Source organism: Eleutherodactylus coqui, chromosome 4 (assembly GCF_035609145.1).
Source record: "Eleutherodactylus coqui strain aEleCoq1 chromosome 4, aEleCoq1.hap1, whole genome shotgun sequence".
Lineage (NCBI taxonomy): Eukaryota > Metazoa > Chordata > Amphibia > Anura > Eleutherodactylidae > Eleutherodactylus > Eleutherodactylus coqui.
In genome coordinates this window covers 153,003,904-153,021,076 of record NC_089840.1, presented here as the reverse complement: position 1 = coordinate 153,021,076, position 17,173 = coordinate 153,003,904, and the positions used below count along the sequence as shown (strand labels likewise).

General features: G+C 45.1%; 1 protein-coding gene across 1 annotated transcript in view; it reads right to left on the bottom strand.

The window, feature by feature from the left end:
- Positions 1-4,315: 4,315 nt before the first annotated feature.
- Positions 4,316-17,173, bottom strand: part of CACNA1S (calcium voltage-gated channel subunit alpha1 S) — a 1,022,072-nt gene continuing 1,009,214 nt past the window's right edge. Inside the window, exon 42 of the mRNA XM_066600322.1 lies at positions 4,316-4,431. The gene's annotated coding sequence lies outside the window, so the exon portion shown is untranslated. The remainder of the gene's footprint in view (positions 4,432-17,173) is intronic.

The window sequence follows — 17,173 nt, the reverse complement described above, 5'->3', positions numbered from 1 at the left end:
AAATCCCGGTGAGGTTGGGGCATGCAGTGTGGGCCGAAGCCCACCTGCATTTAATCTGACGTTAGCTCTGCTGTCCAGGGCACTGCAATGGGATACATTTATGTACAGCCGGTGGGTTCCAGGGAGCCACCCATGCTGTGGGTGCACACGGAATTCCCATTGCGGAGTTGTACCTGCCTGTGACTATTTATAAAAAAACACGGTCTGACTGGGGCATGCAGACACCTTGACAGAATGAATAGTGTGTGGCACATAGGTTCCCCATTGCTATGCCCACGTGTGCAGCTCCAGATGGAGGTGGCACAGGATTGGATTTCTCATTGCTTCTGTACAGCATTGTGGACTATCGCCCCGCCCCTTTTAAAGAGGGTCGCTGCCTAGCCATGCCAACCCTCTGCAGTGTGTGCCTGCGGTTCCTCTGGCAGACGCACTTATAAATAGACATGAGGGTGGCGTGGCATGAGGGCAGCTGAAGGCTGGGCAGGGACAGTTTGGTGTGCGCTGTGGACACTGGGTCGTGGGGGGGGGGGGGTTGGTCAGCATGTAACCCAGGAGAAGTGGCAGCGGAGTGTCATGCAGGCAGTGATTGTGCTTTGTTGGAGGTAGTGTGGTGCTTAGCTAAGGTATGCTTTGCTAATGAGGGCTTTTCAGAAGTAAAAGTTGTTAAGAGGGGGGGGGGCACTTTTTCCGCTATTGTGGCTTAATAGTGGGACCTGGGAACTTGAGATGTAGCCCAACATGTAGCCCCTCGCCTGCCCTATCCGTTGCCGTGTTGTTCCCATCACTTTCTTGAATTGCCCAGATTTTCGCAAACGAAAACCTTAGCGAGCATCGGCGATATACAAAAATGCTCGGGTCGCCCATTGACTTCAATGGGGTTCGTTATTCGAAACGAACCCTCGAGCATCGCGAAAAGTTCGTCCCGAGTAACGAGCACCCGAGCATTTTGGTGCTCGCTCATCTCTAATCAGGTTCTATTTGAGGAATGGTAACTTCAGATTGTGACCTTTTTGTACAAACAACTCTATGCAATGTAAATATTCAAGAAATAGATCCTGCTAAGTATAAAAGTACAGGAGAGGATTTTGGAGAGTTAAGGCCCATTTACACTGGACAATTATTGCTAAAAATTCGCTAATCAGTGATCGTTTTAGCAATCATCGGTGCGTGCAAATGGGCGCGGTGCACCCACATTTAGGGCACTTTTTGCTGTTCGTTAAAATCAAGCTCACTTGAATTTAAGGATCACTTTTATCAGTTTTTCTCCACGAGGAGTGCTGATAGCATTGTTTCCCCATGAAGAAGAAAGGATCTGAGCACAGATAATAGCCTCCGGCTATTAGCCGGAGTTCAGTGAAGGCTTCATTTACATACATAATTTGTATTTAAGTAGCTGAGTAGCTACTTGAATACCAATTATTTTTTTTGCAAAATAATAGCTCAAAGCTGTCTTCAAACTGTCGTTTGAGCGATCTTTGAGCGATTATCTGCTCGTGTAAATGGGCCTTTAGGAGCATTTTGGGACCTGTGATGGGGAAAGCCTTCTCACAGTGTGATTCCCAATAGGTCCCCTGTTCTCTGACTTTTCACTGCTGCTTCTCTAGGTTGATGCACAAAGCAGCTGAAGTATACCTAAGGCTCTTGGTGATGTGAGTATTGATGTAACCATTCTTTAAGATTTGTTTTACAAAATGTATATGCAATATCACCTATTTTTATGTAACTTTGTTTTATTTTATTATTTATTCATTTGTATTAATAATTTGTGTTGTATCAACCCACTTGTCCTTCTTTAAAGCCATATCCGAACTTGTTTTCAATTTGGCAAAACAAGTATTCCATTTGAGGCCTGACAAGTGCCTTACATGGTGGAAGAATAATTTTGTCCCTCGCCCCTATATCTCATTTAATGCACCCAAAGACTATTTGCTTTTGCAGCAGCTGACTGGCATTGATTGCTCCAGTTAGGTATACAGTCAACTAGTACCCCCAGTTGGTCTTTTTCCAACTCAATTTTTCCTAGCAGTACCCCATTTAGTATATATTGGTGACATTTGTTTCTCCTGCTCGTGTGCATAACCTTACATTTATCAATACTGAACTTCATTTGTCATTTTTCTACCCAAGCCCCCAACTTATCTAGGTCCATTTGCAGCCGTATATTGTCCTCTGTTGTATTAATTATCTTATCGTTTATTAATTTCGTATCATCTACAAATATTAATATTTTACTGTGCAGTCCTTGCATGGATCCACACCAAATCCCACCTCAAAAAGATTTGGATTTTGACTTTTTTTTTTTGTCTGAATTCAAGTATATTTGTGTCAGTTAGGGCTCACACCCACTTGCGTTTTTTTAACGCTGCGTTATCGCTGCGCTTTTTTAATGCGATTGTCAATAGAACTTTCTAATGTTAAAAACGCATTGTACAAAAGTTGGAAAGCACAAACTTGCAATGCGTTTTTAACATAAGAAAGTCCCATTGACAATCGCGTTAAAAAAAAAGTGGGTAGGAGCCCTTAACCTGCTCCTGGTCAGCGAACCAATAATGTGGATATTATGGCCTCCCGTCCACGGGCAATATGTCACTGCGTTATCCGTGGCGATAATCCGGCCGTGGGTAACGCAGTGAACGCTTTCCATAGACTATGGAAAGCGCAGCTCATCGTCCACGAGCAGAGAATCATAGTGATTCTCCGCTTGTAGGATTTAAATCGCGGCATGCTGCAATTTGCCACAATTCTCCACAGTGAGCCTATCTATCAGGTAGGCTCACCGCGGAGACCTGTCATTTTTTCCCTACGGCGGAATATCTCTACCGATATTCTGCCTCGCCCGTGGACAGAGGGCCTAAGTCAGGGCACACTGAGGAAAAAAACGGTCCCTTGTTCATTGACTGTGTGAGAGTGGCCTAAGACTGGCTGTGATCTTTGCTGAATCCTTGTCACTTTCTCCCTTTGATTGTTTCTAAACAGCAACAATATGAAATAACAACACATATTATGAAACTGAAAATGTTTTATTCTGCTTTTGAGCTACTGGACTGAAAACACATGGAAATAATTCACTGGTATGTGATAGCAAGCTTAGGGAAGGGTCACACATAGCTGCTGAGAGCCACGTAGATCTGCTTGTTTGTGTGCCCTTAAGGCCATATTTATATGGGTACATGTGATATCGGTCCAAGTTTGATTGCACTCTTAAACATACAATTTTGCCTGCAAGTGCGATGCATTTTTTGAAAAAAACATATTGGTTCACATTGCAGTACATGTGACTTTCTTGCATGTCTTTCATGCACATGAAAATTGCATGTTTCAATAGCAAAATTTAAAAATAGCATGTACATGCAAGTGCGAAGTGATTTCTTAACCCTCTCACCACCAGGAAATAATGGGTGAGTTTTCTGTGGACTCACAGAAAAGCAGAATGTTGACATTTTTCTATCTTTCTATCGCTGCAAGAAAAATAGACCCATTGAATATAATGGATTCTATTTTTGCATGAATTTGGTGTCTTGCAACGCATAAAACACTCAAGAAAATCACCCATGTAAATAAAGCCTTAGGGTGACTACCCACTACAGTTTATTTTCACAGCGAAATTCGCAGCGTTTTTTTTTCTGCAGGGGTCTATGGGACTTGTAATGTTAAAATCGCGATTGCGCAAAATCGTGATTTCGACGTAAATTGCGATTTTGCGCGATTTTAACATTACAAGTCCCATAGACCCCTGCAGAAAAAAAAACGCTGCAAATTTTGCAGTGAAAAAAAACTGTAGTGGGTAGTCACCCTTACACTGCCTGAAATTGATAGCGACCACATGATTTTGCAGATACTGTGGTCACTATCAAGCAACTATCAATAAATTAACAATTAATTATTCAACAGATTAGATTACGGATGCTATGTGGGACCCTACCCTAATGATCCAGAGGAGTGAAGTAGTAAATATAAGGGTGAAGTCACACGAACGTATATCGGCTCGGGTTTTACGCCGAGCCGATATACGTTGTCCTCGGGTGCAGGGGGGGGAGGATAGAAGAGCCAAGTGCAGGAACTGAGCTCCCGCCCCCCTCTCTGCCTCCTCTCCGCCCCTCTGCACTATTTGCAATGAGAGGAGGCGGGACGGGGGCGGGGCTAATTCCCGGACTTTAGCCCCGCCCCCGTCCCGCCTCCTCTCATTGCAAATAGTGCAGAGGGGCGGAGAGGAGGCAGAGAGGGGGGCGGGAGCTCAGTTCCTGCACTTGGCTCTTCCATCCTCCCCCCCCCTGCACCCGAGGACAACGTATATCAGCTCGGCGTAAAACCCGAGCCGATATACGTTCGTGTGACTTCACCCTAAAAGTCAATTTATGAATCCCAAGGCTCCTTGATCCGGGTGAAATTGGCCTCTTGTCTTTTCACATTTTCATGAATCGTATTCAGCTCCTAAAGAAATAGATATTTTGCATTAATGTTCAATAATTTCTTTTATTCATTTGCATAACCTATCTTGTCACACAGCCAGTGCAATATTAGCCTGAGAAAATTGCATTGCACTTACATCGCTGCACTTACAATTTTCATGTGCATGAAAATCACCCATTATTACCTATGGGTGCAAATAAACATTGCATCTCACTCAGATGAATCTCACGTATGCATACGAGTGCGTGTTCTGGCATGTGATATTTTTGCCAGAAAAACACCCTGCATTGTTGTGAAAACTCACATTTGGCGAGCGCAATATCAGGCCGAGTTTCTGGGTCTGATATTGCGCTCACCCACATGTAGGTAGCCTAATGGATGTGGAATAAACAAAATATTTACACTGTTTGCAGTGGAATGAACTTATACTTCACATAAGTAGATGCCTAATCGTTTTCTTGAACAAGATAAAAGTGGAATAAACAGGACAGATGAGTATTTTATGGTGGAATTGATAAACATTCCACATAAGTAGAGGCACAGCAACTTTACTGTACCTAATACATATGAAATAAATCTATTCCACAAATGTGCAAGATAGGTCAGGACAGATGTGTAGTTTGTAGTGAAATGAATAGATATTCCAAATAAGCCTAATAATTTTCCTGTGCCTATAAGAAGTGGAAAGAACAGGATATGTATTTATATATATATTTTTTGTTTGTTTGTTTATAGTAGAATAAACATATTTTCCACAAACTTAGATGCATAATGATTTTCCTGCACAAGAATGGTCCTGTCAGAACCATTTCCAGGCGCTTGGCTGAAGAACATTTGGTTTCACAGCGCCCATTACGTGTGTGGCCTTTGACAAACTGGATTGCTATGAGGTGGAATCGGCTTGTCTTCAACCACGAATCCAGGTTTTGTTTGTGCACGGACAATGGCCATGTTTGTTTCTGGAGGCCTAGGGGTAAGCACCTCAATTCTACGCTTGATGTGGAGTGGCACACTGCCCCCACTGCTGGTGTGATGGTCTGGGGGCCATCGCATACGACAGTTTGTCACCCCTAGTAGAAGTACGATAAAAAATGACAGCTCAGTGATATGTTCAGGATATCCTGCAGCCAAATATGTTGCCTTTCATTAGAGCTTTCATATAATTAGATGCCTAGTAATTTTCCTGTGCCTAATAGATGTAGAATGAACAGGATATATACTTTCGTGTGTATATTTCACAAAAGTTGATGCTAATGACTTTTCTGTGCAAGATAGATGCAGCATGAACAGGAAATACACTCATTGTCAAAAAAATCAAGTACCTAGAAGAAGTTGTTTTGCTGCAAAACTTTACATGCAGTTACATCTCAGGCAGATATGTAAATGATTAGGGTTTTGGTGTAATTACAGGAACGGTCTTTCCACCTCAGGCCCTAAAAGTGGCTCCACTCTTGGCCTATGAAAAGACCAATTTTTCCACTTGTGTAGAGCTTATTGACCACTAGATGCCTCTATAATGCAATCAAAGAGATTTTGCCCAGTTAGCAGAATCTGAGAGGGTGTGCTTTACTGGAATGTAAGCAGTTGGATGGTCATGTCAATGAATTACCCACCACCTGGGCCAGTCTGACCAGACTTTTAGGGGGTGTTGGAAACACTGGATGCATGAAGGCACACACAAGGCTTCCAGGGATCAGGACACCCTCAACGGATCACCAGTAGTGAGGATCATCTGACAAGAACGAGCAGCTCAGACTGTTTCACTGTCCGACATCCAGAGACAGCTGGCATCATTGTTACAGTCCCCCGTGTCTATATGTACCATTTCAAGATGCGTGGCTGAAGGACATTGGTCCCAAGGCCCCCGTTACATGTACAGCTTTTGACACCCACGCATTACCACTTGTGTTTGCAGTGGTCTCGTGAACAATTAAACTGGACTGCCATTGAGTGGAATCAAGTTGTCTTCAACAACAAATCCAGGTTAGGTTTGGGCACTGACAACGGCTGTGTTTGTGTCCGGAGATCTAGAAGTGAGCATGTCAATCGTGCCTTTGCAGTGGAGCTGCCCCCACTGCTGGTGTGATGGTCTGGGGTGTCCATCACATATGACAATGACCCCTAGTGTGGTATGAGGGACAATGACAGTTCAGCGATTTTCTCAGCACATTCTGCAGCAACAAATGTTGCCTCTTATAGCAGGGCTTCCAAGAGGCATTTTCCAGCAGAATAATTCTCAGTCACACAGAGCAACGCTATTACAGAAATGCCTCCACAACATTGCCATACTTATGTGGCCTGCCTGGTCACCAGATTTATCGCCACTAGGACATGTACCATACAGAATCTCTATGCCTCCATGCCTGCCTGTATCACATCTTGCATCCACGCTAGAGGCAGTCCAACAGGGTAGTAGAGTCTCCCTTCAAGGGGTCAGTTTTCTTCAAAAAATTATCCTTTTGTCTTCATATAGTAATAACTTAGATCAATCACACATATAAAGTTTCAATAGATTACGGCAACTCCTTCTGTGTGTTTGTTTGTTTTTTCCAATGACTGTATGTGTAGTTTATAATGGAATGAACTGATTGCACATAAGTAGTGTTGGGTGATTTTCAAAAAAAAATCATGAATCAGGGCAGCCAATTCCTATTCCCATTTAAATCAATAGGAATAAAAATTGTGTGTGTTTTTTCATGATTGCCTTGTTGCATTTCAGTGCTGGGGTCCTAAGTTCAAATATCAAAGATAACATCTACATGGACTTGGAAAAACTCAATTCAGATGTTTCCCTTTGCCAGATCTGAACCCACAACTCCAGCACTGCAAAGCAACAGCGTTAACAAATGAGCCACTACAATTGCATGTGTAGTGTCCCAGAATAACATCCTGGTCCCCTCCATTCTCATACATGTTCTGTCTTATGTGGATGCACTGTGCAAAACTGTCATGTCAATTTTCTGTGTGTGTGTGGCACAGCTGCAGCATCTGGAGGGTTAACTCCCCTAAAATCATTGCCTGTCAGCTCTGCTGATGAATGTATCTTTCCTACTGTGTCATGTGGTACAAGTGAGGTTATAAACGTGAGTGTCTGAGAGCAGGGAGTGGGGACCATCTTCAGGAGAAGAGAGTGCTACCACAGAGCCACATGGAAGCACCTTTAGCTTCCATGTTGGTGAAGATGAAGGAAGAGGAACAACTACCCATAGCGTCTGGAGAGTGAATGTAAAAGGAGTGAGTCCCTTCCAGAGAGAGAGCACACCACCCCCAGGTTACTGAAACAGGTATCCGTTCACACCACAGGCATCTTTTTCCTGTGTGGCTGTCCGCCATTAGGATCCCCACACAGAGGTATGTAATTGTGACACTCACGCAGATAATGTGTGGGGTGCACCTAGGCTCAGCCGTCTCCTGAAGTGATAGTTGCCGCTAGAGTGTATGTGGAGTCATTCCTGTCTTTTATCTCCTCTGGAGTATACTCAATTTCCAGGACCGGTAACATATAGATAACGTGGACTATAAGGCTGTATTGTTCCCGTGTTTGTTTTTCCTCCCAACCTCTGAGCTTCTGCTTGTAACTTCTACAAGTGAATGATGCCTGTAACTACCTGTTATACCAAGTTTAATGCCAGTCAAGTTTTACCGGGCCTCAACTGTTCCTGAGGACCTGAGGTACGATACAATATAGTCGTAGGAATGGTGGTGCCACATCGTGATATCTACGACTACACCTCTCATCCTGAGGACTACTGACCCTATCCTCCGCTGTGGTAACTCCCTCTGCGACTAAGAGTTGGTAAGTGCAACTGTGACAGGTCCACGCACTGCACCCTCCCAACTCCAGCCATACGCTCGAGTAGAGAGTCATTTCCTACAGTATCCCACGCATTGGTGTTGCAGAAGCTGCCACGGCCACCCTGTAGATATATCCCTTTGCAGGACTGGGTGTTACACATGTTCTGCTCTAGGGGAGGAGGAGAACTACAAAGAGAACATAAAAACCCCATCCAGATTGTCTTACTGGTCAGATTTGAACATAGAACTCCAGTCAGCCCCCCCCCCCCCCCCCCTTGGGCAAATTTAGACCTTGTGCTCCAGTACTGCAAGGCAGCAGCACCAATAGCTGAACCACCATGCTTGGTCTTACTTTTCTCGCGTACGAGATAGAGAAACACAAAGAGAGAAGTCCATGCAGATGTTATCCATGGATAAACATGAACCTAGGACCGCAGCAATGCAAGACAACAACACTAATGACTGAGCCACCATCCTTGTGCTTTCTACTTCTTCCTCCTCCTTTCTTCTTCCTCGTCCAGAGAAGAACAAGAAGGAGAAGAATGTGAAAGAGCTAAAAAATAAGAAGTATAAGAAGGAAGAGAAAGGGAAGTAGGAGATGAAGGCAAATAAGATCTCTTTTTTTATTTTTCTCCTCCACTGCAGAAGAAGTAGCAGGAGGAGGAAATGGGAAGAAGCTTTGTGGCTCAGTGGCTAGCACTGTTGCCTTGTAACACTGGGGTACTATGCAGTTTGTACATTCTCTTAGTGTTTATTATTCTTCTCCATCTTCTCATCTTCTGGAATAGAGATCAGAAAGTGTAGTGGCTCTGTTAGCACTGCTGCCTTGTAGTACTGGAGTTAGGCTGCCTGCCCATGGCCAGGAAGGAATATCGCTAGCGATATTCTGCCGCTGAGGAGGAGGGGGGATCACTGACAGGTCTCTGCGGTCAGCCTATCTAATCCCTATGCGATCCCTCAACGGAATCTCACAGAGCTGATGGCAGCCTGGACACCCACATAGGCAACCTTACTTATAAGAGAGCTGCCAGGAATGCATCTCACAGACCTTTCTACCAACTTTCAGTGTTAGGGTGGACACCCACTTTTCTTGCACTTTTTTTGACGCGATATGGCTGCGATTTTTTTCAACGGAGTTGTCAATGGGACTTTCTAATGTTAAAAACGCATTGCAAGTTTGTGCTTTGCGATTTTTGTGCAATGTGTTTTTAACATTAGAAAGTCCCATTGACAATCGCGTTAAAAAAATGCAGCGATATTGCGTGAAAAAAAACGTGCAAGAAAAACGCAAGTGTGTGTTCACCCTAAATGTATGACATTATGATTTGATTAACTTTTTTGCCCCACTGTTTACAATGGTGAACACTGTTTGCCTACTCTATTTTCTATAAAAATTGTGTATCCATATATATAAAATAGGATGTATGTATGTGTGTATGTGCCAGCATACCTCATGAACGCCTGGAGCAATTTCAACCAAACTTGGTACATAAATAATTTGTCCCATAGGGACAAATCTGGGGGGATAACACAGCCCGACTACTCCTGGGGGGGAGGGGGGGGGACTGTGTGTGTAGGATGTGTGCATGTATGTATGTATGTGTGTATGTGCACCATAACTCATGAACGCCTGGAGAAATTTCAACCAAACTTGGTACGTATATAACTCATCCCATGATGACAAATGTGGGGAGATAAGACAGCCCCACTACCCCTGGGGCGTGGGGGGAGGCTGGAATTGCACTTGAGCAGATGTTTTTTATTTTCACAGTCTGTCCAAAAAGAAATCTGTGTTGCCCATAGCAACCTATCACAGCGCAGCTTTCATTTTACCTCAGCAGTATAACAAGTGAAAGCTGGGATGTGATTGGTTGCTATTAGCAACAAAAATTACAGGGGAAGTTGGTGAGGTTTTGATTTTTAATTATGCCAGTATTAGGCTGTCTGTTCACGGGCGATTGTTCATTGCGTTATCCGCGGCGATAATCTGGCCGCGGGTAACGCAGTGAACGCTTTCCACAGTGTTGCTATGAAAAGCGCAGCCCCCTGTCCACGAGCAGACAATCATAGCGATTCCTCGCTCTCGGGATTCAAATAGCAGAATGCCGCTATTCTCCACGGTGAGCCTATCTTTCTGATAGGCTCACCGCAGAGACCTGACAGCTTGCCACCCTGCTCGCCTGCTGCGGAATATCGCTAGTGAATAGGGGGCCGTGGACAAGGGCCCTTACACAGACTTCCTACTCCTCAGATAATAATATCTTACACAAACAATTTCCTCCTCCTCAAATACTAATATTACACAGACGACCTTCTCCTCATATACCAATATATTACACAAACCACCTCCAATTCATGCAGTAAGATATTACACAGACGACCTCCTCCTCATATAATAATATATTACACAGATGACCTCTTCCTCCTCATATACTATACACGCATATATATACATATACACACACACACATTTAAATTCTTCTCGTGTCAAAAAATAAAATACACAGGCAACACAGGGTAATCAGCTAATTTTCTAATAAAAAATGATGTTCATGTTCTTGGACCTTATTATCCCGTTGATGCTAGAGGACATAAGTTTATATTCTGGCAGTGGGGGAACTTAACGCAACAGGACATAAACGTATGTCGTGTGGATGGCATGGGCTCAGAAGCTGGCCTCCTGCTGCAACAGCGGGGATCAATATATACAACAATCCCTGTGTCAACTATGTGCATTGCAGCATGTAAAGGGTTCACAGTTCACATATATCAATGTATCTGTAACTACTTGTACAATAAAGTGAGCACAATATTTATTCTGCACTGACAAAACAAACCCTATAAAACGGAGGCAAAATGCTTATTTTGTTTTTTTTGCCTCTCCTTGCCTCTTTTGTAATGTATCAGAGCAGTGTGTGTGATGTGTGGGGGTCAGGATGGATTTAATAGAGCAATGTATTTGATGTTTGGTGGTCAGGATTGAATGTAGTAGAACTGTGTGTAATATGTGGAGAATCAGGATGCATGTAGTAGACCTTTGTGTGAAGTGTGGGGATCAAGATGGATGGAGTAGAGCTATGTGTGTGAAGCGTGGGGATCAGGATAGATGTAGCAGTGCTGTGTGGGGGTCAGGATGTATGCAGATTGTGTGTGATGTGTGGGGATCAGGATGGATGTAGTCGAGCTGTGTGTGATGTGTGGGGATCAGGATGGATGAAATGATGTGATGTGTAAGGGTCCGGAAGAATGTAGTAGAGCTGTGTGTGGGGGTCAGAATAGATGGAATAGAGCAGTGTGTGGGATGTGTGGGTATAGGGATGGATATAGTAGAGCAGGGTGTGTGGTGGTTAGGATGGATGTTATACAGCTGTGTGTAATATGTGGTGGATAAGGATGGATGTACTAGAGCTGTGTATATGTGGAGGATCAGGATGGATGTAGTAGAGCTGTGTGTGATGTGTGGGGGTCAGGATGGATGTAGTAGAGCTGTGTGTGATGTGTGGTGGATCAGGATGGATGTAGTAGAGCTGTGTGTGATGTGTTGTGGATCAGGATGGAATTATTAGACCTGTGTTTAATGTGTGAAGATCAGGATTGATGTGGTAGAGCTGTGTGTGTTTTGTGTGTGGGTCAGGATGGATGTATTAAAGCTGTGTGTGTGATGAGTGGGGGTCAGGATGGATGTAGTAGAGCTGTGTGTGATGTGTGGAGTATCAGGATGGATGTAGTAGAGCTGTGTGATGTGTGACAGTCAAGATGGATGTAGTAGAGCAGTGTGTGTGATGTGTGGGGGTCAGAATGGATGTAGAGCAGTGTGTGTGATGTGTGGGTATAGGGATGGATATAGTAGACGAGGGTGTGTGGTGTGTGGGGGTCAGGATGGATGTTATACAGCTGTGTGTAATATGTGGTAGATAAGGATGGATGTACTAGAGCTGTGTGTGATGTGTGGGGGTCAGGATGGTTGTAGTAGAGCTGTGTGCGATGTGTGGTGGATCAGGATGGATGTAGTAGAGCTGTGTTTAATGTGTGAGGATCAGGATTGATGTGGTAGAGCAGTGTTTAATGTGTGAGGATCAGGATTGATGTGGTAGAGCTGTGTGTGTTTTGTGTGTGGGTAAGGATAGATGTAGTAGAGCTGTGTGTGTGATGAGTGGGGGTCAGGATGGATGTAGTAGAGCTGTGTGTGATGTGTGGAGTATCAGGATGGATGTAGTAGAGCTGTGTGATGTGTGGCAGTCAGGATGGATGTAGTAGAGCAGTGTGTGTGATGTGTGGGTATAGGGATGGATATAGTAGACCCGGGTGTGTGATGTGTGGTGGATCAAGATGGATGTAGTAGAGCTGTGTGTGATGTGTTGTGGATCAGGATGGATGTAGCAGAGCTGTGTTTAATGTGTGAGGATCAGGATTGATGTGGTAGAGCTGTGTGTGTTTTGTGTGTGGGTCAGGATGGATGTAGTAGAGCTGTGTGTGTGATGAGTGGGGGTCAGGATGGATGTAGTAGAGCTGTGTGATGCGTGGCAGTCAGGATGGATGTAGTAGAGCAGTGTGTGTGTGTGATGTGTGGGGGTCAGAATGGATGTAGAGCTGTGTGTGTGATGTGTGGAGTATTCGGATGGATGGAGTAGCGCTGTGTGTGTGATGTGTGGGGGTCAGGATGGATGTAGTAGAGCAGTGTGTGATATGTGGAGGATCAAAATGGATGTAGTAGAGCTGTGTGTGATATGTGGAGGATCAAAATGGATGTAGTAGAGCCATGTGTGATATGTGGAGGATCAGGATGGATGTAATAGAGCTGTTTGTGTGATGTGTGGGGATCAAGATGAATGTACTAGAGCTGTGTTTGAGATGTGTAGGGGTCAGGATTGATGTAGTAGAGCTATATGTGTGAAGTGTGGGGGGTCAGGATGTATGCAGATTGTGTGTGATGTGTGGGGATCAGGATGGATGAAGTAGAGCTATGTGTGTGATGTGTGAGGGTCAGGATGGATGGAGTAGAGCAATGTGCGTGATGTGTGGGGGTCAGGCTGGATGGAGTAGAGCAATGTGTGTGGGTCAGGATGGATGGAGTAGAGCTACGTGTGTGATGTATGAGGGTTAGGATGAATGTAGTAAAGCTGTGTGTGGGGGTCAGGATGGATGTAGTAGAGCTGTGTGTGTGGGTTAGGATAGATATAGTAGAGCTGTTTGTGATATGTGGAGGGTCATCTAGCTTCCCTACTCTGGGTCCTGCTTGGAGTTCTGGAAGTGAAGTCAGCTACCAGACACGAACCAGGAGCAGGGCAGAGGGTGACATCAGCGCAGCATCAAAGCTGCCACAAGGAGACCAAGGGAGCCACTGGAGGATCTGTCCAGTGGGCAGAAGAAGAGGAGCGGGTCGCAGAGCGGCAGGATGCTAGAGAGTGAGATCGCAGTTGGAGAGGTCCCGACGCTGAGCCTGCGGGTGACGTCATCGGCTGCTGAAGAGGAAGACTGCTGCTGCTGACATGGGCTCATAAGTATGTTCTTCATGTGTATGTATATGTGTGTTTAAGTGTCTGTCTGTCTGTGTGTGTAAGTGCCTGTGAGCAAGGTGTAAGTGAAGCAGAATTGTGTGACTGAGTGAGAGCAAGCAGTAAGTGTGGGAGCGTTTAAGAAAAAAACGTGAGCGGTTGCGAACGGGCCGAGGAGCATGAGCAGTTGTGAATGGGCAGAGGCAAGTTTGGAGTGTGATCTAGTCAATCTTTACTACTTCCATAAGTAAATTGTAAATCCTCATTAGGATGAGCTCCATGCTTGACAATGTTGTCCAGTGTGCTATTTGTGCAATGCATGCAGTCCTTGATCAGCCGATCAAGGGTGCATTCTGTTGCGCAACATGCATGCTCGTCGCACATTTGAAAGCCCAAATCCTGAATCTAAATGAGCGACTGGCAAGACTGAGAGCCATTGACAACATGGAAAGGAGTTTTCTGCTCACTGAGCAGGCACTCGCTGGGGTAGAGGAGAGGGTGGATGGTAGTTCGGAAGAGCAGGATGAGCAGGCAGCTAGCTTGGGTGACAGAAGGGGTAAAGGGAAGAGAACCAGAGAGACTAGTCCTGAACTGACACACCCCAACAAGTTCGCAAAGTTGGCAGATAAGGGATGCCATTACAGAGCCAGCACCGCTGCAGCACGGCATGCCCTCTAAACGCCAGGGGAAATGACTGCTCCAGTAAGAAGGGGATGGGGAAGGCAGGCTAGACAGGTCCTAGTGGTGGGGGACTCAATTATAAAGAGGATAGATAGGGCAATCTGCCACAAAGATCGGGATCGTCGAACGGTATGTTGTCTTCCTGGCGCTCGAGTTTGACACATCGTGGATCGTATTGACAGATTACTGGGAGGGGCTGGTGAGGATCCTGTGATCATGGTGCACATTGGCACCAATGAACAAATTAAAGATCAATGGAGGGCCTTCAAAAACTATTTCAGGGACCTAGGATCCAAGCCTAGGGCGAGGCCCTCCAAGGCGTTTTTCTCGGAAATACTACCTGCACCACAAACCACACTAGAAAGGCAGCAGGATCTTAGGGAGGTAAACAAGTGGCTCCTGGAGTTGGTGTAAGGAGGAGAGGTTTTGATTCCTGGAGAATTGGACTGACTGCTGTCGGCTACAGGCTCTACCGTAGGGCTGCATCTTAATGGGGAGGTTGCAGCTGTGCTGGGGTAGAAGATGGCTAGAAGGCTAGAGGAGTGTTTAAATTAGGGAGAGGGGGGAGGGCAAAAAGAGAAACGGGGGGGGGGGGGGGCGTAGACAGTGTAGATAGCGACCTGGGACCAAGTAATGGGAATGGGGGGGTCGAGCAGTGGGTGGGGTTAGTACAGTTAGAACTGACAGAACAGCTAATAGTACCATTAGTAGTGCAATGAATATAAAGAACAACAATAACTGTATAAATTGTATGGCAATGAATGCAAGAAGTCTGATCAGTAAAGTGGGTGAGCTTGAAGCGAGAATGTCTGATGAAAATTACAATATAGTGGAAATAACGGAAACATGGCTTGATAAGTGTGATTGGGCGGTGAATTTACAGGGCTATAATCTTTTCAGAAGAGAAAGTGGAAACCAGAAGATATAGGTGCAGGAGATGAACGTGTGGGTTGAAATATATGGAGAAAAAAAATAAAATACTAATAGGGGTTTTCTATAGGCCACCAAAAGCAACAGAAGAAACTGAAATCGTATAATTAAGGCAAATAGAAGACATGTCAAACCGCAACAAAGTAATTATTATGGGGGACATTAATTATCCAGATATAATATGGGAAGACGAAATCTGCAAATCTCACAAGGGCGATAAGTTGTTGAGGACAATTAAAGATAACTACTAGAGATGAGCGAGCATACTCGTCTGAGCTTGATGCTCGTTCGAGTATTAGGGTGTTCGAGATGCTCGTTACTTGAGATGAGCACCACGCGATGTTCGAGTTACTGTCACTTTCTTCCCTGAGAAATTTGTGCGCTTTTCTGGCCAGTAGAAAGACAGGGAAGGCATTACAACTTCCTCCTGTGACGTTCCAGCCCTATACCACCCCCCTGCAGTGAGTGGCTGGGGAGATCAGGTGACACCCAAGTATTAAAATCTGCCCCGCCCGCGGCTCGCCACAGATGCATGCTGACAGAGATCAGGGAAAGTGCTGTCTTGCTGTAGCTGCTATATAGCCTTCAAGAACCCCAATTGTCCTTCTTAGGGCCACATCTGACCATGTGCAGTACTGTTGAGGCTGCTGGGAGCAGTGTTGCACAATTTATTTTTTTTGTATATCGGGCGTGCAGACCATAGCGTCCTCAGTCTGCAGTCATTTTACAGAGTATAGGGGCAGTACTGGTAAGGCAGGGACAGTGAGAAAGGTGAAAGAGATATACTGGCTATATAGGCAGTGTGGTTGTTCCCAAAAAGTTCAAAAATATACAATATTTGGCCTGCCTGTCACTGCCTTCAGTTTACTGTGTCTCTGCTGGGAGTAGTAGTTGGTGAATTAATACCCAGCCTTGCGCATAATTGTTTCCTGGCTCTGCTGTGCGTTACGTACGCGAAGTCAGCCTCCAACAGGGAAATCAAAATACAGTGTATATCACAGGCAGTGTGGTTGTTCCCAAAAACTTCAAAAATATACAATATTTGGCCTGCCTGTCACTGCCTTGAGTTTACTGCGTCTCTGCTGGGGCTAGTAGTTGGTGAATTAATACCCAGCCTTGCACATAATTGTTTCCTGCCTCTGCTGTGTGTTACGTACGCGAAGTCAGCCTCCAACAGGGAAATCAAAATACAGTGTATATCACAGGCAGTGTGGTTGTTCCCAAAAACTTCAAAAATATACAATATTTGGCCTGCCTGTCACTGCCTTCAGTTTACTGCATCTCTGCTGGGGCTAGTAGTTGGTGAATGAATACCCAGCCTTGCGCATAATTGTTTCCTGCCTCTGCTGTGCGTTACGTACGCGAAGTCAGCCTCCAACAGGGAAATCGAAATACAGTGTATATCACAGGCAGTGTGGTTGTTCCCAAAACCTTCAAAAATATACAATATTTGGCCTGCCTGTCACTGCCTTCAGTTTACTGCGTCTCTGCTGGGGCTAGTAGTTGGTGAATTAATACCCAGCCTTGCGCATAATTGTTTCCTGCCTCTGCAGTGCGTTACGTACACGAAGTCAGCCTCCAACCACAGGCCAATAAGCGGCACATTTAATTACAGCGTTCTGCTTCTGCTAATCTCGTAATACACCATGCTGAGGGGTAGGGGTAGGCCTAGAGGACGTGGACAGGGGCGAGGACGCGGAGGCCCAAGTGAGGGTGTGGGCACAGGCCGAGCTCCTGGTCCAGGTGTATCGCAGCCGACTGCTGCGGGATTAGGAGAGAGGCAAGCTTCTGGGGTCCCCAGATTCATCTCACAATTAATGGGTCCAAGCGGTAGACCTTTATTAGAAAATGAGCAGAGTGAG